Source organism: Sphaerodactylus townsendi, linkage group LG07, assembly GCF_021028975.2.
Source record: "Sphaerodactylus townsendi isolate TG3544 linkage group LG07, MPM_Stown_v2.3, whole genome shotgun sequence".
NCBI classification, from domain to species: Eukaryota; Metazoa; Chordata; class Lepidosauria; order Squamata; family Sphaerodactylidae; genus Sphaerodactylus; species Sphaerodactylus townsendi.
This window is the reverse complement of record NC_059431.1, coordinates 74,716,303-74,733,722: the sequence shown is the minus strand read 5'-3', so window position 1 is coordinate 74,733,722 and position 17,420 is coordinate 74,716,303.

The following is a 17,420-nucleotide window of genomic DNA, read 5'->3' as shown; positions in this document are numbered from 1 at the left end:
CATCAGTCAAGGGGGCGGGGCAGAGCCTTTAAAAGGCCCTGCCTCAAGGCCAGGCCCCATTCGGAACCTGGCAAGAAGACGGTTTTCCCTCCCACCTGGTCCCTGCTTTGTTGGGTTGTATTTTACTTGTTGTTTTGTCATAGCCATTGGCGGGTTGTGCATGGGGGATGATCTGATGGAAAGGGGAGCTGGGGGAGCTCCCCTGTTTTGGCACACCTCCTTAAGAGGTGGGGGTGGAGCAAGCTCAAGGAAGGGACGGGGCTGAGAAACTGGCGCTCTTAGCGTAAGGTTGGATGGGGCCTCCAGTCATGGGCATTTCACACGACTGGACATTGTCTCACTCCAATCTTTCGCCTGTTTTATTCCTCCAGCACCGGGCTGAGGAATCGGTTTGCCCTGGGGTCAGCACTTGTGCTGCCCAGAGGCTTGGATCACCCCCCATGCTGCGCCATCTATATTTCCTATGCTTTCTGTTAATAAAGTTCTTTGGCTATGGCCATTTACTTATCCACTTTAAAATTGTGTCGGTAGTTTCTTTGGGGGAAGCATGACCGAGCGGGAGGGCCACCAATCCACCCGCAAAAGGCTATACATGGTGCAAACAGAGCAGGAATGACAATATGCATTTTTTCTTCACATATATCAGCCTTTTTTAAAATGGGAAAATTTAAAAGATTAAGGATGTAGTTCAGGATGCATCCCTCATATAATCCAACAAGTTGTCAATTACTGTGCAACAGCAGTTTTGTGACATAGTTACCTGACCATAAGTATCTGTCAGATGCATACCATTAATTTCACTGAGACCACTGAGGAGTCATTCCAAAGCAGGATTATTGGATACAGTTAAGATGGGTCATTTTCCAAGCTGATGGTCTCTCAAAGAAAGACTGAATTATAAGACTTGTACGCTCTGCCAACTAGAACACTGAAGCAAGAAATATAAAAGCTATGGTGTAACACCAGATGGCATCTGAATTTTTAGCAGTACTAACACAGTCTATTGAGAGTACAAGAAATGATACTGAACATGGTTAGAATGGCAATTTTTATGTTGTTTGTCACAAACGTTCTCCAACACATTCAGTCTATAAATTCAGATCCTCTGAAGATGCCAGCCACAGATGTAGGCAAAACACCAGGAGAAAATGCTACTAGAACACAGCCATGCAGCTTGGACACCACACAACACTCCAGTCTGTAAATTACCAGAGAGAGTATTGATGTGCAAGTGTTTAAAAACAAACAAAACCCAGTTGGTATTGTCTGGCAGTGAAAATGTGTTATATTGGTGAAATGGGGAGCCCAAGCAGTGGCACCATTTTGGAGTTCAGAGTGTATTTTCAATAAAACAACAATAAAACAAACAATATAGTGTATTTTCAATAAAACAACTTTTGAAACAGTAATAGACACATAGATGTTTCTGTGGAATAATCACAAGTGTGCTGAAAGGAGGCAAATAGTTTCCACACAGCCCTCACTAATTATGGCCTCTTATTAAGGAAATATTTTAAGTTGGACAAAATAGGACAACAAGAGAGAACAGAGATTTCAGCAGATGACACTTTCTACTACAGAGTCATGAAAATGTAAGATTCCTGCCAATCCGACCATTCCTGCCAAATGTAAGACGTTGCAATCACCCCAGAAGATACTGATGATCTCTTTAATAAAAGTCTAGTAACTTTATTCGGGATAAATGAATGAAGGAACACAAGGCCTACCAGAGTCCTTCATAACAGTTCTTATTTCCAGAAATGAGTAAAATATGGACTGGAAATGCTTCAAAGTCTAGTATCATGGAACTAATATACAATATAAAATGGATTGCTGAACATTACACTCCTACTTTCCTACCCCACACAAAACCATATTTTAACCACTTTACTGTAACTAGGAAATATACCAGAGTTGTCATTATGCATTCTACATTTTTAGAACAGCTCAAAAAGAAATGTTATCCATTAGGCAGATCAGGATGAGTTCCCACACCAAGCGCATCACCCTGGGGGAGTGACTGGACTGCCGATTGACAACACAGACCACGGCCTGGTTGTCGCACCAAAACCGGACTGCCTGATTGCGGAAATTCCCCTTCCATATATGAACTGCCACCAGCAGGGGGAACAATTCCAGGAAAGTAAGGTCCCACGAGATCCCAGTCGCTGACCATGCAGTGGGTCAAGACCCCCAGGCCCAGCATCCCTGAAAGTAGACCCCAAATCCCATGCTTCCAGCAGCATTGAAGTGCAACTGCAACTCGTCCGTAAGCTGGACGGGGAACTGCCACAAGGTAATCCTATTACACCCTGCTAGAAAACACAGCCAGACCCGAAGGTCCTCCCACAAGCCTGCTGTGATCCTAATCCTGTGGTGGGGGGAAGTGCCCCCCGCAGTGGACCTGGCCAGACAGATGCAGAAAGCCCTGCCCTGGGTGACCATCCTGCAGGCAAAAGTCAGATGCCCAAGTAGGGACTAAATTTCCCGCAATCTACACATCCTCTTCTGAACAATCACAGACAGTAAGCTCTTGAGAGAGTACTGCTTATCCCTTGGGAGAGATGAGGTGCCAGCCTCCATGTCAAGCAAGACCCCCAGGTATACAGTCAGAGTGGATGGGCCCTCCGTCTTACCGGCGGCCAATGGCACCCTGAAATCGGCAGTCAGTTCCTGAAAGGCCCACAGTGACTCTCTAGAGTCATCCCCCACCCAGGATCCAATGAGCAGAAAGTAATCCAGATAATCAGTAACCCTGGTGCCTTGTCGGCACGACTGCAGATCCCACTCCAAGAAAGAACTAAAGGCCTCAAAGGCTGGGCACGCAATTGAGCACCCCATCAGCATAGCTTTGTCAAAATACCAGTGCCCTTTGCGCTTGAAATCCAAAAGATTAAAGTCCTCTGGGTGAACGAGCAGAATCTGTAAGGTGGACTATATATCGCACTTTGCGAGTAAGTCCCCTTTCCCAGCATCCCGAATGAGACAGATCGGGTTATCAAGGGTAGTGTACTTTACTGAACATAACTTCAGAGCGATATGATCATTCCGAATCCCCTTTAGGGTACGAAAGGTGGTGGATCATGCAAAATTCCCCCGGGGCCTTTTTTGGCACTACCCCGACTGGAGACATTCGCAAACAGGGAAAAGAGGGGTGCGGAAAGGGGCCCACTATGCAGCCTGCCACATTCCTTGCGAATTTTAGCTCCAATAACTTCCGGCAACTCAGTCGCCAATTTTAAGTTGGGTGCGTCAGAAGCCCTGTGGACCCCATCGTACGGGATCCAGAAGCCTTCTTGAAAGCCTGATGCCAAATACTCTGCTTCCTTCCTAAACGGATAACCCTCCAAGGCATGCACCAATGGCTCCATGCAAACGGGAGTAGGTGCCAAGGAAGACAGGTGGGATCCCCGCTAGGGTTTGGATGGTTGTCTAGCCCCACCCTGTTTGGCTGCGTCCTTCTGAGCAGGCCCCGACCTGGGAGGCTTTCCTGCTCGAAATGGCTGCTTGACCCCGCCCTTTTGGCATTGCCTAAGAGAGTGAGAACCGAAGCAGATGCTGCATGCATGCTCAAACTGACATCGTGGTTGAACGCAACTGCCCTTGTTAAAATCCCAGCATACCAAATGTGAAGGGGTTTTCTCCATACACCCCCACTTTCCGGGACAAATCCAACTGTCCGCCATCCCCCCCCACCTCTCTCAGCGGAATGAATGGTGACCATCCACGTTTGGTTGTGAATAAGATCCCAACAGAAACCCTTCTTCTGTGAAGCGCTACGCTGCACCTCCGCATCATAGGCTATGGTGGCCACATCGCCTGCTAAGGGTCTAGCCCGCAGGACATGATTCATGTGAGCGGTGAGATGCCACCCCCTTTCAGGGTAGGCTGCAGCAATTAAAGCCAAATATTCCCCATAGCCTCGCACAAAAGAACACTGCACAACAAACTTAGAGCGGTCCTTCTTGTCCTTCCTGGAGCCGGTCGAACCCGGGTCTCCCTCACACGGAGGATTACCGGGGTCCCAAATGGGGTGAGGGCTCCCACACCTGTTATAGCCTGCTTGGCCAAATGGGGAGGGCAGCATCATACAACCCACTCCGGGTGGGCAGGTACCCCTTCCCTGATCCGCCAGAAATTACCATCTACTTGCGCCGACCCTTTGTCGAAAGACTCACCCGATGAAGAAGAGCTGGAGGAACGTCTGCAAAGAGCCATGCCACCCAAATCCCTGACTGGACCCCACTGGGCTCAGGTCCCCTATGGGGGGGCTGCCACTGTGGAGCCATTGGACCCCTGCGAACCCGCGGCGGGCAGATTATTCAATGTGGCCAAAATGACCAGCAAGCCTTGCTGTCGGGGACTGGCCGCTGACTTAATTGGTTGTGGCTCGGTCAGCCACCTCCCATGGGCCCAGACCAAGGTATGACATAAGACAGATGGCGGCGATCAGCGGATAACCGGTATAAGCTGGAATTGGTGAGCCCCTTGAAAGGAGGCCATGGGAGTGCTACAGCCAGGCCATATGACCGCTAATGGCGGTGAGGCTACCGCTGGAGTCAATTGCACCAAGACCAGCAAAGACTGGCAATTTTAATTTAATTTTTTTAAAAAAATTAATAAGGACATATTTGACAGATAGTACGTGCAGATAGCTCCAGGGGGGCAGTGACTAAAAGCTTAATATCTAAATATCTAAACAAATCAGATATGAAAGCAGAAAGCCAGCAGGGGGTGGGGGCTTTCCAGTGTTTTGCACTGAGTGTCACATGTATGACTATCTGCCACTAGGACAGAAGTCGTGGGTGTGCCCTCGCTGCAATGAGCTCCTGGCACTCAAGGAACGTGTGCATTCTCTTGAAGCCAAGGTGGCAGACCTGGAGAAGCTGAAAGAGGCAGAGAGGGTGACAAACGAGGCTTTCAGGGACTCCAACAGCCGATCCCACTCCCAAGCGACGCCTCTTCAGATGTCATGGAGAATGAAGGCCTTGGGGATGGAGGGCCAGTCTGAGGTGGGGAAGATGCTCCCTCAGATGGGATCCCTTCCTTAACTGGTGATCAGCTATCCTCTCGCGACTGAGGGTACCCCGAGGTGGGGGGCTCCTTGTAGTGGGTGATTCGATCATTAGAAATGTAGAGAGTTGGGTTTGTGAGAGGCGATGACCGCATGGTGACTTGCCTGCCTAGTGCGAAGGTTAGCGGATGTCACGCTTCGCCTAGATAGGCTTTTAGACAGTGCTGGGTGGAGTCAGCAGTTGCTTAGTCCCACATTGGCACCAAATCGACATTGGGAAATGTAGCGGGGAGGGTTCTGGAAGCTAAATTCTAGGGCTGCTGGGGAAACAGGTTGAAGCCCCAGGACCTCCAAGGTGGCATTCTCAGAGAAATGCTACCGTTCCGCTCCATCAAGCAGGCTTGAAGCTAAGAGCAAGTGCTTAGCGAGATACAGGAGTCTCAAATAAAGCGTGGATGAGAAGGTGGTGTAAGGCAGAGGGGTTTCAAGATTTTGTCCAGGAACTGGGAACTTTCTTGGGACAAAGGTAAGGCCTGGCCACAAATCGGAGACGGAGCTTCATCTTAACCAAAGAGGAACCAGGGCTGCTGGCGCTCAACATTAAAAGGTGGCAGAAGCAGCTTTTAAACTGATCACTGTGGGAAAGCCGACTGGTGAGCTGAGAGTGACTTAGGTTCGAATACAGTATCTATAGAAGGGATGCAGACAGAGAGGGAGGTTTTTCTAAATCCAACCACATACAAGCTTATGGAACATAGCAATGTGCATGTGACAAGGGATAGTGTCTACAAAAAGACTTGAGGGTAAAGCACATAAATCCCAGGTTGGCGACAGAGACAGGGTATACAGGTGTCTCTATGCTAATAGTAGAAGCATTCGACCTAAAATGGGGGAGCTAGAGTACAGAGTTTTGAAGGAGGACTTTGATATAGTGGACATTACAGAGACATGGTGGAATGAGGAGAACCAGTGGGATGCTGTTATACCAGGCTACAGGCTCTATAGGAAGGATAGGACAGGGCGATTGGGGTGGAGTTGCCCTTTACATCAAAGCATATATAGTATCACATGTGACAATGCAAGGGGAGCTGGTCTCCTCTACAGAATCACTGTGATATCAATACCAGGTGTGAAGGACAGTTTAATATTAGGAATATATTATTATCGCCCCCCCTGACCAAAGTGCAACAAGAGGATTCTGAGATGGAAAAGAAATTAGAGAGGCCAACAAAAACAAAAATGTAGTGGTAATGGGTGATTTTAACTATCCCCATATAAACTGGAAAAATGCATGTTCAGGTCATAGTAAGGAGAGAGCATTCCTGGATATGCTAAATGACTGTGGCTTAGAGCAGATGGTTGTGGAACCAACCCAGGGAGAGGTGATCCTAGATCTAATTCTATGTGGGACCCAGGACCTGGTGCAGGAAGTCAGTGTTGCTGAGCCGATAGGGAACAGTGACCACAATGCTGCCAGTTTCAGTATCTTTGCATGCGAACAAGTGACAAATACTAATGTGGTTACATTCGCCTTCAGAAAGGGAAATTTCTCAAAGATGAGGGGGATAGTGCGCAGGAAGCTGAAAGGGAAAATCAAGAGAGTCAAAACTATCCAGGATGCTTGGAGGTTATTTAAAACACAGTAATAAAAGCTCAGCTGGAATGTGTTCCACAGGTTAGAAAAAAGGCAGCACCCAGTCCAAAAAAGAAAGCCACCATGGTTAAACAAGAGAGGTTGGGAAATTATCATGAAAAAAGAAAATGTCTTTAGAAAATGGAAGTCCAGTTTGGCTGATGAAGAATATGAGAGGGAACACAAATGGTGGCAAAGAGAAGCAAGGCTGTAATGGAGGCAAAAGGATTATGAGGAACGATGGCTATGAACATCAAGACCAGCAACAAACAGTTCTTCAAGCACATCAAAAGCAGGAAGCCAGCAAGTAAAGGTAGGCGCGTTGGATGACAAAGGAACAAAGGGTGTGCTAAAAGATGGCAGGGAGATTGCAGAGAAGCTGAATGAATTCTTTGCATCTGTCTTCACCCAAGAGGAGGTGAGGAACATTCTGCACCTGAACCAAGCCTTAGGAGGCCAATCCGAGGAACTAGCTTAAGATAGTGGTAGACAAGGAAGAAGTTCTGGCAGCCATTGATAAACTAAATGTTACCAAACTCTGGCCCAGATTGCATTCACCCAAGAGTTCTTAAAGAGCCTGCCACGAAATTGCTGATCTTCTCACTTTAATATGCAACTTATCCCTGAAATCAGGCTCCATCCCTGAAGACTGGAAGATGGCTAATGTCAAACCAATCTTTAAGAAAGGATCTAGGGGACCCGAAATTACAGGCCAGTCAGTTTGACATCTGTTCCTGGTAAATTAGTAGAATCTATCATTAAAGATGTACCATAAAACATGTAGAAAAGCAAGACCTGCTGAGAAAGAGTCAGCATGGCTTTGCAGAGGCAAATCCTGTCTTACAAACTTACTAGAGTTCTTTGAGGGTGTAAACAGGCATGTGGACAGGGGTGAACCGTGGATATTGTCTACTTGGATTTCCAAAAGGCTTTGGACAAAGTTCCTCACCAGAGACTGTTGAGAAAACTCAGCAATGAAGGAATAAGAGGGGAAGTCCTCCTATGGATTAAAAACTGGTTGAGCAACAGGAAACAAAGAGTGGGTGTAAATGGGAAGTTCTCACAATGGAGAGATGTCGGGAGTGGTGTCCCCAACGGATCCGCTTTGGGACCAGTGCTCTTTAACTTATTCTCATAAATGACCTGGAAGTAGGGGTGGGTAGCAGGCCAAGTTTGCAGTGATGATACCAAATTATGTAGGGTGGTGAGAACCACAAAGGATTCTGGCGCTCCTAAGCGGACCTTGATAAATTAGGTGAGTGGGGCTTCCAGAAATGGCAAATGCAGTTCAATGTAGCAAAATGTAAGTGATGCACATAGGCAAAAAAAATCCAAACTTCACATTAACACCACAGGGCTGCGCTATCAGTCACAGACCAGGAAAGGGATTTAGGCGTCTTAGTTGATAGTTCCATGGGAATGTCAACTCAATGCATGGCAGCTGTGAAAAAGGCAAACTCTATGCTGGGGATCATTAGAAAAGGAATTGAGAATAAAACTGCAAAGATTGTCATGCCCCTATATAAAGCCGTGGTGCGACCGCACTTGGAGTACTGTGTCCAGTTCTGGTCGCCGCATCTCAAAAAGGATATTGAGGAGATAGAAAAAGTGCAGAGAAGGGCAACAAGGATGATTGAGGGGACTGGAGCACCTTCCTATGAGGAGAGGCTGCAGCGTTTGGGACTCTTTAGTTTGGAGAGGAGGAGGCTGAGGGGGGATAAGGATTGAAGTCTACAAAATTATGCATGGGGTAGAAAATGCTGACAGAGAGAAATTTTTTTCTCTTTCACAATACTAGAACCAGGGGGCATTCATTGAAAATGCTGGGGGGAAGAATTAGGACTAATAAAAGGAAACACTTCTTCACGCAACGTGTGATTGGTGTTTGGAATATGCTGTCACAGGAGGTGGTGATGGCCACAAACCTTTATAGCTTTAAAAGGGGCTTGGACAGATTTATGGAGGAGAAGTCGATTTATGGCTACCAATCTTGATCCTCCTTGATCTGAGATTGCAAATGCCTTAACAGACCAGGTGATCGGGAGCAACAGCCGCAGAAGGCCATTGCATTCACATCCTACATGTGAGCTCCCAAAGGCACCTGGTGGGCCACTGCGAGTAGCAGAGAGCTGGACTAGATGGACTTTGGTCTGATCCAGCTGGCTTGTTCTTATGTTCTTATGTTCTTAAAGACGCTGCCCCTCCAGATGTCAATGATGAGGATCCCTCTAAAGGGTCCTCCCCAGCAGCTGCTGGAGCCTCCCCCGATGGGGCAGGGGGTGCCTGACCCAACTGCGGGGTGAGCCACAGCAAAACGCACCTGGTAACTGGCCTAGAGGCCCAATCCGGCAGATGCTTCCTCTTAGGTGCCATTGAGCTGATAAGTCCCGCACAACCTCTGTAAGGCCTATGCCCTGCCCCACGCTGTTGTGCGGTTTCCCTCTCAGTTTGCCAAAGGCGCCAAAAGAGGCTGAGGCCACCATGTGCTGCCTATTATATAGGGAGCATGCTCTACCCATCACCCCATGCATCATGCACATCATTGCCGAGTGGGAAGGCTCTGCCACGCAGCCGCCCAGAGCCACACACACTCCATGCACAGAGTTCACCATGTGCCCTGCCCCCTGTCGCAATTAGGGGCCTTGTTGACTCAAGTGCCGTCATTTGTAGTAAGACTTCCCCTCTAAATGAACACTGATTGGTAACACTAATCTTTAAGCAGACAAACTATAGTTTTCTTAATCAGTTCTGTGAATACCAAATATTATATGCAGTTACAATATATAACAAGTAAACTCTTTTGTAGGTTGTATTGTTTGGCTATGAATTCCAACCATGGTTTCGAAATTGTGGCATAAGATTTGAGTGAATCACTCTCTAGAACAGGGGTAGGGAACCTGCGGCTCTCCAGATGTTCAGGAACTACAATTCCCATCAGCCCCTACCAGCATGGCCAATTGGCCATGCTGACAGAGGCTGATGGGAATTGTAGTTCCTGAACATCTGGAGAGCCGCAGGTTCCCTACCCCTGCTCTAGAAGAAATGACAATTTATCTGCCATACAAAATTCTTCAACTTTGTGAATCCATTCTTTGGTTGATGGAATCTCAGTAGTTTTCCAATATCTTGCCAGGAGCATACTAGCAGCCGCAGTGAAATAAAACAGTCTATTATTTCCAGGTGACAAAGTAATTCATGATATTTTGGGACTTAACAGATAGGTCTCAGGATTATAAGGCAACCATACTTTGAGAATTCTTTGTATATGTGCATGAATTTTCCCCAATTTTTAAAAACTTTTCTGCAGGACCACCAAGAATAGAGAAAGAACCCCACCTTGCGTTTCCATTTCCAACATTTTGGTGAGTAGCTTTTGTTTATTGTAGATATACTTAGAGGAGTAAGGTACCATCTATAAAACATTTTAAGTTATTTTCTCTAATAACAATACATGAGATATTTACATATATGTCTTTCCAGCAATGGAACCAATGATCTTTTATCCAAGTTTTGCCTAGGTTACCATTAAATAATTATTTCTGTGTGCAGCTTTCCTTAAGAATATCCTTTGGCACTATTAAACTTAGGCCGTTTCCGCACGGCGAAGATGGGGGTTAGGTCGGCGTATTCCACGGCGACCCAACCCCCCTGGGATCGTTCGCACGAACGGTCCCAGAAACAGCCGGGATGACGGCGCTGCAGAGCGCCGTCGCCCGGCCGACCTGGCATGTCTCTGGCCATCTGGCACATCGCCGAGGCCTGGAGACATGCCCCCCGGCCCTGCGCGACTGCTCTGGCGTTGCCGGGCAGGGAGGCATGTCCCCAGGCCTTGGCGATGCGCTGGATGGCCAAAGACAAGGTAAGTGAAAGGTGGAAGGGGGGGAGGGTGCCTTGGAGCCGTTGCCGTTAGCATGGCAGTGGCTCCAAGCCGCTGTTTTCCGAAAGCCTCGCTTCCCAAGCGAGGTTGGAAAACGGCGGCTTCGCCCCCTGTGCGAATGGCTCCCTGGGGATGGCGTTTTTGCCATCCTCAGAGCACCATAATCCACCCGTGCGGAAAGGGCCTTAGAGTTTTTAAGAGCATTTTTTCTTGCCATAAACCCGTACTGGTGAAAACTTTCCTGTTTTCACTTGGGCCCCCTCCACATATGCAGAATAATGCATTTTCAATCAACTTTCAATCAACAATTGTTTGCAAGTGGATTTTGCTATACCACACAGCTGCAAAGTGCATTGAAAGTGGACTGGAAGTATATTATTCTGCATGTGCGGAAGGGGCCTCAAAGACACTCTCCTCCATGTAGAATATGGCCAATGGAACAGCAGCAGGAGAAATGGCAGTGAAAATGGCCGACAAAGCAGAAGTGAGAGTTTCAAATCCAACCCCACAGTTAGTGAAGGTAGGAATGCTGTTCTATTGCTCCATTTTGGGGTGCAGCAAGGAGAGCTGCTGGTGCCCAGAGCAACACCTGCTCCTGCTGTCCCCCCTGCATCCTGCCATGCCCCACTTACCTTAGCCGGCGGGAATTTTCCGCTACGCCCCTGGCCCAGCATGTGTACTTTTATATGAAAATGTATTTAAATGCTGCAGCAGCCTGGTCTGCAAATGTCTCCACTGTGTCCATTTCCACAATAACAAATGATCAGATTTTCTTACCAACTGGCATTGAATTCTTTGGCTATCCACCCACAGAAAATTTTCATGTGAGTTTTCACACAAGGAAATCAGAAGCAAAAATCCAATTTAGGTTTGGGGTCACTGTTCCACACATACAGGATTCCTGCCATATGTGGATGACGATTGTTGGAAAGGAATGTCTGGGATTTCCCCCATTAAATTGCTTGAAAAATGGATATGAAGGATATTGGAAGGGCAACTGAAACACTTCCATCAGTGAGAGTTCAGACATTAATGTCATGCATGTCAAAACTGTAGCTACTATATTCAAAGTGAAGGTTCACTAACTATTATTCTTTCTTGAACAACCCCAATGTTTTTGTTATCTTTCTCTCAGCCTCTGAAGTTGTCTGGAGATCTGGTCTGCCATTTACTCTTGAAATATTTATCATATCTGAGAAATATTTTCTAAGTTCTCATTTTTCCTTTGCAGAGGAATATTATAAATCAAAGATTCAGTTAAAGCCTGTGAAGAAGCCAATTTATCTGCTGTTTCACTTTCCTTACAGTCAGGAAGATGTAACTCCGGAGCTCTTTTAACTATTTTTCTTGCCAAATGCAGTCAAGAAAGATAAAACAAATAAAAAATTGGATCCATATTTGATGTGGTATTAGCTAAGGACAGAAAGGAAATACTGTCAACCAGTTATACGCTCCTAAATTTCCGTCCAACTTCTTATCAACATATATTACTGCTCTGCCAAGTATAATTTAGGTTACAGATATTGGTGAACAAGGGTGTTTCATGTTCTGTACTCTATAGTGCATCCCATTATGTTTTGTGGATTTGTCTTTCCATTTACTCATATCCTTAGTCAATTTGTGACTGTTCTACAAAAATTACTGATAAAATAAACTCTTTCACATTATTTCACATTCATGAGTAACTGCTCTAAAAAACCTGTATGACATGTATATTCAATTTTTTCCATACTCTTACCTCAACAGTAAGTGAAATCAGAATTCCAGATTAGGATGCTTCCTTTATGCTGCAAAGCTAAAATATGGCTGCATCCATTGCTTATATTTATGCATTTAATAATTATATTATATTTTAATAATTATATTATAAACACCATCAAACAAAGCTCTGTTGTCTGAGTAAATTAAGGCTACAATACTCTACTTACTGATCTAGGAATAAGCTCTGCTGAATAAAGTTTACTTCTAAGTAAACATGCATAGGGTTGCACCACAAAAGTCTGATGAAATCATCTGCTTTTGAGCCATTGGGAGATTTGCCCAACCAAGGTCTGTAGGACACTGGTTTTATTAGTAGTGCTGTAGAACACCTGGGAAGAATAAAAAATAAAGGTAGAAAGGAAAAGAGATTGCAGGAGGTTGTCTTTGCTGTCCATGGATACATAAATATTCTTAGCTTTTCCAGATGTGTGAAAAAGTAAAATTTGGGTCACTGATGTTGATTTCTATGTCCAGCGACAACATACTTTTACTTTCTATCAGTTATTACTTTTATATCGAATTCCAGAAAGTTGATAATCTCCTGGAACAGAAAATTGCTTAGAAACACATGTGCTTTATATAAGATCCGCTTGTTAAAGAATACAAAGGCAGAGAGCCTCAGAATGTGAAGGTATTGTTTCAGAAGGCTGATACAATAGCAAACCGTAGGTTCAACAAAACTTGAGCATCCCAACTGGCTAGCAAACAGATATATTATGAAGATTGAGTTTGATGCTTGTTTACAAAGAGACAAAGAAACATATGCATACATCATCTGCCATTCCTAACACCTTCAGCAATGACTTTTAAGGATTATATGAAAGGATTATATGAAATGCTCACATGAGGAAAAAATCCAATGAAATGCCCCAGGAACTTATCCACCCACCATGAGTAAGATGTTGAGGTCAGGAGAGAAATGTCAAAAACAGAGCCTAGTGATGGTTGGATTTGGTTCACTGAAAGCCTTTGGGCCAACTCTGCAGCAAGGACTGGAAACCATGGGGAAAAATACACACAATTGTTATTGATACTCAAGTATACTACATGCCCACATATTTTCAGTCCAAATGGGTTTTTGAGAATCTTTCCTGTTTCAACTGCTGTAATACAGCAATTATAGCCACATGTATGCAGCTGTGAAAAAATTTTTACACAGAGAACTACATATTAATTTTCTGTTAAAGGGGAGGACAAAAGTTTCAACAAAAGGGATCCAACGGGAGGAAACTAGGAGGAAATGGTAACAGTACAAGCTCTGTTGAAGGGGAAATGAAAGAAAGATTACACATAACTGTTTTGGTCCTAAAATTTAAGGTGTGAATTCTTTTGTGCAGTCTTAGGTAGAGAAAGGAAAAGGAGAGGGGGTTCCAGTCTTTAACCTACCCTAATTTAAATATTTGAAACTGGTTACTTCACTGTCCTGCCAGCATGTTATAGGAGAAAAAAGGGTCTTTCCTTGCATGTCCCCTACTGAGCCTGCTTGAACCTGTAATTATGGATGGAAAAAGATAATGTGATTTCTGTTTCATCAGTTTTTGAGCCATAGATAATTTGGCCAAAAGGAATAAAGGCATTAACATGGGTGAGATAAGAATAGGTGGAATCCATCCACCCCACAGAATAGAATTCAGACATCACAACTAAAACTTTTAAATGGGTGTCACCTGCAACATGTTCTTTCGGAGGGCAATTTGTTGGGGGTTGAGTGTATATTGTATGTTTTTAAATTTGGATTTGTAAGCAACCATGAGCCACAAGTGAAGGGCAGAGTACAAATATTTGAATGAATGAATTCCACACAAGCTTGAGGTTGCCCAGGTTTGACTTGCTGGGTGTACAAGCACATGCATATTTTCTTCCTCCCCCACCATACTACACAAAAAATAATGAAAAAAAATCAGTTTGAAACTCCAGTTAATAGCTTAATTAGTAAATCTCCCTCCAGCTCCCTACCCTGAAATTCTAAGGCTATATTAAATCATGGTTTAGAATCACATCTGGGGATGGTGGGGAAAATAAACTATAGCCAAGATGTGAGGATCCATTGGTATATCATCAGTTAGTAGCAGTAGCCTGGTCATAGCCAGGGGTATATTTTATTAGATAGTAGATATTGATATAAATTGGCCCTTTATAGCACAGCTGAAGAGAAAAACTGGTTCTTTCTTGTTTTCTGGCATTTTGCCCTCTATGTATTTCTATAGGGCCTCCAACCTATAGATCAATGATGGCGAACCTTTTCGAGACCGAGTGCCCAAATTGCAACCCAAAACCCACTTATTTATAGCAAAGTGCCAACACGGCAAAGTGCCAACACTGAGGTTTTAGTTTAGAAAAAAGGTTGGATCTAAGGTGTGTGTTACTTGGGAGTAAGTTTGGTGAAGCACCCATGCAAAGCTTCGAATGGGTGAATCATGACCCTAGGAAGGTTTATTCAGAAGCAAGCCCTATTGCCAACAACCAAGCTTACTCCCAGGTAAAGGACTGTACTTTAGTTCTTCTCATGAAAATCAGTGGGGTTTAACAGCGCTTAACAGGGTTACCTACACTGCTTCCCCAAAACTAGGTCTTAGGTTTAATGCTAATAATCTCCCTGAAATAATTACACTATTATCACACTGGGGGCCTGGTGGGGAAAGAGGGAGGGTGTGGGGGGAGAGGGAAGTAAAACTTTCGCTTTTTGAAACCCAATAAACTCCCCACTACAAAATAGAAGCAAAAAGGCAGCCAAGGAAGGCAATCCTAAGCAAGAATGCTGTGCAAGGGGTGGGATAACTTCAGGAAAGCTAAATTGGTGGAGCAGCCATCTGATTTGCGATTTTTCCTTCACAAGTCATCTTTCCTTCACAGCACTTGACTTCCCACAAAAATGCAATAGGAACAGAAAAATAAAAGCGGTTCTAGCAAAGACCTTGGTGTGCTTTTAAAAAAATTCTAAATGCATCTCAGTTCCACCACCCTAGGCTTGATCTGCCCAGGCGATTGACAAAAAACTTGGGTCTGAGCGTTTCCCTGGTGTACATGGGATGGATCCGTTTGGATCTGCCTTTTACCTTTCCCCACATTTTGTTTGTTCAACCCCTCGAGCAACAGTAGCCAGCCTGCTCCAGCCTCCAACAGGTCCTGTGTGCACCCGCCGCTCTGCCCTGCGCTGCTCCAGCGCCTCCACCCCACCCCTCTGCCTCCATCCCACCCACTTGAGCAGGGGCCTGCCTGCTCTAACCTCCAGCAAGTCTCGCATGCACCGCTCTGTGCCTCTCTAGCATCTCTGCCTCCTCCACCTCTTCCCCACCTTGGGCAGCAGCCACCTGGAGCACAGGCACCAGGACCACCAGCCAAGTCCTCACTGCTTGCTGCAGAGCACGCACATTGTGTCCAGTGGCCCAGGCTATAGATGCTTGCTTTTGACTATACTCATGTTAAAAGATATTGCATTGTCAATGCCCTTCCTGGTCTAGGCAATAATTCAGTAGGGAGGTACAAGTCTCTTGCACATCAAGGGTACTTGAGAAACATATTCGGAAAGGCATGAATTAGATTCTTCCTCTTCCCAGATAAGAGAAAAAAGACATTAGCCATAGGACCAGTACATTGTTATGCAACCTTGAAGCAGAAGAGGTTCAGATGCAACTTTGCTGGAATATTGCCCTAGGTTCCATTAGCATGGCAAAATCTCAACCCCTAAGACCCTCTTGGTTGTCATTTTCTGGTCATGGGATGTCTGAACTAGCCTGAAAGGGGCTTCACCTGTTATCCTACATACTATTGTCTAAGATGCAATCAATGATGTGTTTGTGATTGATATCTGTATGCCTACATAACCTATGAACTTTACTTTGCTTCTGCCTTTGGTCAACTGCATATTTTGGCTGTAGCTCAAAATACAAGTTTTCTATCTCTCACTACTGGCATCGGGTTAGTTGGGCTTTACGTGGCACCAGGTCCCTGAGCTTGGACCACCAAAATGTGGCCATGCCCCCATTGTGCCCTGCCCAGCCCCATTGGAGCTACGCCACAGTTTGAATCCCACCACCATGGGAACCTGTATTGGATCCCACCACTGGGTAGAATGCAAGGGAAGAGAGGGAGGCATGCAAGGGAAGAGAAGTGAGAGAGGGGAGACAGTGAGGGGTGGCATGCAAGGGAGAGGGGGCAGGGGGCCCAGCATCTTGATATGACCCACCCACCCTAACGGAGGAAAAGGGAAGGGAAGGAGGGGGGTGGCATGCAAGGGAAGAGAAGGGAGGGAGGGAAGAGAGTGAGGGGTGGCATGCAAGGGAGGGGAGGCAGGGGGCCCAGCATCTTGATATGACCCACCCACCCTAGCGGAGGGAAAGGGAAAGAAGGGAGGGGTAGGGGTGGCATGCAAGGGAAGAGAAGTGAGGGGCGACATGCAAGGGACGAGAGGGAGTGGCCAGGCCCCCTAGATTTCCTGAATACTGCAGTTACAGTTCAGAATACCAGGCACGCTTTACTCAGGAGTAAGCTCAGTACAGCAACTGTGACATACTTAGAATGGCTGCGTCATGCCCCTCAGAGGGTTTCCTCAAAAGTGACACCCAGAACTGCCCCCCTGTGTATCTGGACACCCCCTGCGTGTCCTGATGGCCCCCCTGCGTGTCCGGATGCCCCCCTGCGTGTCCGGACGGCCCCCTTGCCTGTCCAGACACCCTCCTGCGTGTCCTGACGGCCCCCCTACGTGTCTGGACAGCCCCCTTGCCTGTCTGGATACCCACTTGCGTGTCCGGACGCCCCCCATGCGTGTCTGGACGGCCCCCTTGCCTGTCCGGACACCCTCCTGCGTTTGCGGACAGCCACCCTGCATGTCCGGACGCCCCCCTGCATGTCCAGACGGCCCCCCTGCATGTCTGGACAGCCACCCTGCATGTCCGGACACCCCCCCTGCATGTCCAGACGGCCCCCCTGCGTGTCTGGACAGCCCCCTTGAATGTCCGGACATCCTCCTGCATGTCTGGACTCCCCACATATGTGTCCAGATGGCCCCCTTGCCTGTCCAGACACCCTCCTGTGAGTCCGGAAGCCCCCCATGCGTGTCTGGACGCCCCCTTTCATGAACAGATGCCTCCTGCGTGTAGCCAGAGGAGTGTAATGCGATTGCACAGAAGCCTATT